At 34.5% G+C, this 7016-nt stretch overlaps 1 non-coding gene across 1 annotated transcript; it reads right to left on the minus strand.

Moving 5' to 3' along the window:
- Window positions 1–6106: 6106 nt before the first annotated feature.
- LOC123243433 lies at window positions 6107–6210 on the minus strand. Its single transcript, XR_006505960.1, has one exon. It is a non-coding gene; the product is annotated as a U6 spliceosomal RNA (small nuclear RNA).
- Window positions 6211–7016: the final 806 nt, after the last annotated feature.

The following is a 7016-nucleotide window of genomic DNA, read 5'->3' on the forward strand; positions in this document are numbered from 1 at the left end:
CCCAAAAGATCCTTATAGATAATATCAAAAGAACAAAGAATGCCTATATCAACTGCTCCAAAGAGACATCAAAAATTCAATAAAAAGTTCCTAGAACAAAGCCATTGCACAAGCGACTTAAAGATTTATCTTCTTGTCAGGGAAATGGAAAACCACTATTTGGCAAATAACTATGGAGAAATGATGAATTTTAAGATCTCAGAAGTAAACACCTCACCTTTCAAATAACTAAAAACATCACTTGTTTCAACTATTTCCTTTAATAATCAGTTAATCAATGTAGGGTATATAAAGGAACTATAAGATAAAATGCCTTTAAAGAAACTATAATATTCTTGAGTCAGGGATGCATTTTATCCCATAAAACAATGGAGGAAACACTTTTGAAAAATTAAAAGATCAATAAGTTATCCTAGTACATAAGGGACTTCAGCTAGTACACTGAGATTTCCCTAGACATCTCAAAACTTTATTTGATGTATACCCAAGATGATTGTTTCTGTTATGCATCCCTTTTCCCTCTGTCTCACTTCTGTATTCTATTATAAAGATTACTACCAGGAAAAGCAATATAAATGTTATATCCACATCTCACTTAATTGAGAGACCTTGCTGTCTTAATCTCTCCCAATATTCGATTCACTATTTTCCTGTTAACAGTTCTCTGATTCTTAATTTTCCTCAAAATCCTTATCTTAAAAGGCAGCTTGGATTAATGGAGAAATCAGGGGACCTAAGAGTTAGGAAGCTCCAAATTTGAATCCTTTCTCAGACTCTTATTTAGATGTATCATATTGGGCAAGTCATTTAAGCACTTGTTGCCTCAGTTTCCTCATTTATAAAACTGGAATCATAATATAGTACCTCCCTCACAAGACTATTATGTGGATGAAATGAAACAACATATATAAAGTATACTGTGACCTTTATTCGGTTTTATGCATAGTAATTATATTTTTTATTTTTGAATTCTACCCTTCTACTGTGCCCTTATCCATATTCCCTAAATCTAGCATTGGTCTCATGGAGAATTCCTGCAATACTGCTCTCCTTCCTGAGACTTTCCTTGCCTTCATTTTTTTTAGATCAGAAAATTAAAAATGCATAATTAACAAGATAAAAAACACTTCTCTTCAGCTTCTGACAACCATTAACCTAAAAGACAACTAACAATTTCTTGTTACATTTGTCATGTTTTACATTAATAACTAACCTTCAAGATTTCATCTGCCTTGAGAAAATAGAATGATCTATTTGCAGTGTCCCACATTTCCAGTGTTCCAAGGAGAGAAAAAACAGCCTATGATAAGAGTCAAATTTGGGTAAATTAAGGAAGAGTCCACATTTAGGAGAAAGGGAAACTGTAAAGTAACCTTTCTAGTATTTGTAAAACAGAGATTTGATCTAAGAAGATATTCTTTCAAGGTATAAGATAGAATGATGGTATGTTTCTAGTCTCAAATTTGGTCTCCAAAATGTACCTTGACCAATCTCTCAGGAAACAAAATAAACATTTTCTTTGATCAAAAGTAATACAAAGTAGTTTGTCATTTCCAAAGCACCCAAGCACTCAGCCATCACACAAAGTCATCTAAAGTGGGTGGAGCATCTCAATACATGTTTCATTGTCATTACACACATAGTTTCATTAGAATTACACAACAAAGATTTATAAGTTGGCAAGGAATGTGAAAGGCAAACTAGTCCAATCCTCATATTTTAGATTTAAAACTCAAGGGGCAGCTAGGTGGTACAGTGGATGGAGCTCTAGGATTGGAATCAAGAAGACATACTTGAAGAGTTCAAATATTGTTTCAGACACTTACTAGCTGGTGACCGTGGGAAAGTCAATTAACCCTGTTTGCCTCAGTTTCCTCATCTTTAAAATGAAGAAAAGGAAATAGCGAACCACTCCAGTATGTTTGCCAAGAAAACCCCCAATGGGGTTGCAAAGAGTCAGAAACAACTAAAATGACTGAACAACAAATGTGTTAAGTTGCTTGCCCAGGATCATTCAGGTTGAAGAGGGAAAAATGAACCTATGTTCTCTAATTCTATATTCACTTCCTTCACTCAACAAGCAATTTATCTCAGAAATTACCATAAAATAAATGACATAAGAAAAAGTAACTGCTAAATGTTTTTCAATTTTTCCCCTTTTCTGACATGTTTATAAGTTGACATTTTATATTGACATAATTACATAATTGTGGGGGATTTTTTATGTATAAAGGTGTGTGTGTATGTATTACTTAAATTATAAATCTAATTCTTCTTCTAGAATATTAGACCAACTGGCCTAACACTTCATGATGTCTTTTTAAAGAGGTAAACCATTTTATTCAGAGTCAGGATGGCCTAAAAGAGCCAGAAAGACCTGGATTCTCATCCTACCTCTCACAAACCTCAGGTGTACTGGCTGTTTCAAGGGGCAATTAGGTGACACAGTGGACAAAGTCCTGGAAATGCAGAAGTCAGGAAGAAACTTGAATTCAAATATAATCTTAGACACTTATTATTTGTGTGACTTTGGCAAGTTATTCAATCTCTATCTGAATCCATTTCCTTATCTATATGATGAGGAATGATAATAATATCTATATGATGGGGATAAAATGATATTACCTATCTCTAAGGGTTGTTTTGAAGATAAAATGAGATTATGAAGATATAGATATGGATATCTCAGAGTGCCTATCACACAGAAGGTTCTATATAATTGCTATTATTATTATTATCATCATCAAATCACTTGATATCTCAGTGCTTTTGGTTTTTCTGCTAGACTTCATGTTACAAAGCAAGTGTCTACCTGCACTGGTAAAGTACTTTCTTCAGGAGGAACTCCCTATAATAAAATTACAAGTCTAAGTCTAAATAATGCACCCCAAACTACTACATCAACAGGTTGTTTGGTGTTTGTTTATACAAAGTGCAAGCTCTGTTTTAAGTACATAAAATACATATTCACTTGTAATGTCTATGAATATATCTATATCTAGCTAGATCTTTATCTGTCTCTATATCTATCAATCCTTTTGATTGTTTCATTCTCTCTCTCTTCTCTTTCTCTCTCTCCCTCCCTTTCCCCCCCCCCTCAGCCTAAAGTTCCATCACCAATAAGAACAAGGTAAGAGGGAGAAAGAAATGTAGTAGAAATCTTACCCATAAAAAGGGTTTATTAAAGGAGTGATGAAATGGACAGGCTTTACAAATTCAGTAAAGCAAAGCTTAAAAAAAACTTTTCCAAAGAGCTGCGTCTGCAAATAAGTAAGCACTTATGTAACAGATAAGAGGCAGTGAAGGACCAATCTCATCAACCAGAATGGAGTCTTTGTTATATTTGCCAACTATTTCTCCGATGAATTAGGAGCCACATACTCACCTTTAATATAAAGTACCCATATTAGACTTGCCTGGCTCCTTTGTTCTTGCCTACAAATCAATTAATTTATTATGAAAATCCTTACTGTGCCATGACCTTAGGAACCCATCATGAAAGAATTGGTTCTAGATGTCCCTGATTGCATTGTAGGTCTAAAACACAGCCGGCTCTCATTTCCTTTAATTGAAATTCAACAAGACAAATTGTTTTTATATGGCCTGTTGTAAACCTAGGTCTTGCTTTTCTTTTGAAGACAAGAGAAATCTATTTCATTGCTTCATAATAGGCCTACATAGGACATTAGGAAGAAAAATGGAAAGGTACAGGATTAGAAGACAGGGTGGGAGGGGAGAAGGATTCGGTTTAGATCCAGGAAACTTGGATGTGAATCATGGCACTGCTTCTTGTTAATTCTGTGACATCTGAGTCACTATAGCTGCTTAAGCCTCAGTTTCCTAATCTAAAAAATGAAGGGATTGAATTAGAGCAGAAGAGTCAAAATCATCATATGTGAGCACAAAATTCCCAGGTGCAGACTGATTAGATTAAAATATAATTGAGAAACATGTAATAAAATAAATAAAATAGAATAAAACATAATAGTTTTCTACGTTAATGTGCCACCTAAAGGGATTCATTTCTATCTGACTTTGACACCACTGGATGAGATGATTTCAAAATTCCATACCAGGTATTTTCTCAATTATATTATTTGCTTTGTTACCAGAGATATTCAAACAGAATCTGAGAGAAACTTAGAAGAGGTCTGGCTTAAAGGAATTCTGAAATATCTTCAAACTTTAAGATTCCAGGTCTAATGCCACACACATTGAATATTTCTTTGGCTCCTTATGTTAGAATAACACACTGTGATGAAAAATAATCTAGAAAAATTTTATTTATTAAAAATTGTAAAAGACATCTAAAACAACAAAATAATAGCTTTGAGGCACTCCACAGGAACGTACTGTAACATACTAAAAAGTCTCTTAATAGTTAATGATTTGTTATATTAAACTAATAAACTCCTTAAATCCTTGGAGGAGAGCAAACATATGGCAGACTATTCTTACACATCAGCTAGTTTCAAGTGACACCTGTTTCAGAGAGATAGATATATTGTGGGCATTAAATTTTAAGTATAGGATCCAGTATTGCCAAAAATGCCTTGTAATATGCAGTCAGAAACCAAGTAAAAAGTAAAAGACTGGCCCTATGTTGGCAGGAATTAGATGTAAGTTGCTAAACCATTTCCTAAATCTAGAAGACCTTCTCTTTATCTACACATGCTGAAGACTCAAATGATGCCTCTTCCAAAAACTTCCTTGTACCACAAATATTTAACTGGAACTTTAATTTCATGGTTGTAGACACCTCTTTCAGTGATGCAGCTCAGAATATGTTCACTTTTGTCTATTGTATATTTTGTCTATGTTCAATTTTGTCTGTATTTCACTTCCTATACATTCAATATAAGGATTCACCCAATATGTTGAGGGTCTTTCTTCATTTTTCTTGACAAGTGGGATGGAGGTTTAGGGAAGGAATAAGCATTTATATTGTACGTATTCTGTGCTAGACACTTGGCTCAGTGCTTTGTAAACATTATCTTATTTGATCCCCACAATAATCCTAAAAGGTAGGGTGCTATAATTATCCTCATGTTACAGGTATGGAAACTAAGGCAAACAGAGATTAAGTGACTTATCCATGTTCAAAGAGCTTGAAAGTGTCAGAGGTGACTTTTGAACTCAGCTATTCCTGACTCCAGGTCTAGTACTCAATATATTGCATCAATAGGCTTCTTCTAAGAGGATATTATCAAGAAGGTATCAATGGAACACATGATCTCTACTAATTATCCCTTATTTTTGTTGCCCAGTTACTAGGCCTGTCTTCTTTATCTGTTACTCACTTCTTTGATGACAACCTTCTCATCATGATCCAAAGAAAAGAACATTGGTTCTACAGTAAAAGGATCTAAATTCAAATTTCACTTATATTTACTACTCTATAGTTGTTGGCCAATTTCTTAATTCTTTTCAAGTCTTTTCTTCATTTATAAAATGGACTCTGAGCTCTCTTAAAGCTTTAGGTCTATACGCCAATGCAACTAACAACAATTTGGAAATAGGTCTTGATCAATGACACATGTTAAAACCAGTTGAAATGTGTATCGGCCATGGGTGGGGGAAGTGCGGGGGGGTGAAGGGGAAAGTAGGAGCATGAATCATGTAACCATGTTAAAAATGAATATTAATAAATGTTTTTTAAAAAAAAAGCTTTAGGTCTATGACCGTATAAATTCTCCCAAATTCCTATTTGTTATGTGTCACAGACTGTTCCCCCACATCCACTATATTGTCTTATAGGTCATACTCATTTTTTTATTATTTTAATTCTCCCCTGATTCTGCCATTTGAAAATTATTTTCCTTTCTCTAATGCAGTGATTCCCAAAGTGGGCGCCACCACCCCCTGGTGGGGGCTACAGTGATCCACTAGGGTGGTGATGGCCACAGGTGCATTTGGGAGCGGTGAATGACTGTAAGGGAGTGGTGATAGTATGTAACAGGGGGCATTAAGTAACATTTTTTCTGGAAAGGGGGCGGTAGGCCAAAAAAGTTTGGGAACCACTGCTCTAACTTCATGCATAACTTTTCATCTCTCATACGTTTTTCACGTTCTTTTTTGAATTGCTTTTATTTACGTGTTATTTTTTTAAAATATGGAATATTTCACAAATTTGAGTACACTCTTTGTGCAGGTGCTCTGCTGATCTCTGTTTCATTAGAGTTTTAGTATATATGCTGCTGAAATGAGAACTATGCCGTCATTCATTTTCTTTAGCTTTTTTAAACCCTTAAATTCTCTTTTAGAATTGATATTAACTATTGGTTTTAAGGCAGAAAACAGTAAGGGCTAGGCAAATGGGGTTAAGTAACTTGTTGAGGGTCACACAGAAAATATCTGAGATCAGACTTGAACCCAGGACTTTCCATCTCCAGGCCTATCTCTCTATCCAATAAGGCACCTATCTGGTTCCATGCATTTTTTTTTTTACAATAAGCACTTACTAAGGAACTAGTCTGTAACAAACTACGTCAGTCACTTGGAATACAATGATAAAATGAAAAACAATCCTTACTCAAATGGAGCTGAAATTCTAAAGGCAAATAGCATTTAATGTTTGGTCATTCTTCAGATGTATCTGACTCCTTGTGACCCATTTGGGGTTTTCTTGGAAAAGATACTCGAGTGGTTTGCCATTTCCTTCTCCAGCTCATTTTACAGATGAGGAAACTCAGAAAAACAGGATTTTCCCAAGGTAAACAGGGTAAAATCTAAGATCAGATTTTAATGTGGGAAGATGTTTCTGACTCTGTGGTACCCTATCCACTATGCCTTATAGCTGAACATAAAACATTTAAACAGAAACATAATTTGCTATACAATTTAAGAAGATAGTGGTGTACTTTTATGGGGATTCCAAAAGGGAGTGAGTCTTCAATGAAATCATATTTAAATCTGATTTTGTTGTATAAAAATGTATTTTGGAATTATATTCAGGTAGTTTTTGCATTTGTTTTGGCATGCGTATTCCTAGGTATTTTATTCTATCTATGGTTATT

The sequence above is a fragment of the Gracilinanus agilis genome, chromosome 3, assembly GCF_016433145.1.
Source record: "Gracilinanus agilis isolate LMUSP501 chromosome 3, AgileGrace, whole genome shotgun sequence".
In the NCBI taxonomy this organism is placed as follows: domain Eukaryota; kingdom Metazoa; phylum Chordata; class Mammalia; order Didelphimorphia; family Didelphidae; genus Gracilinanus; species Gracilinanus agilis.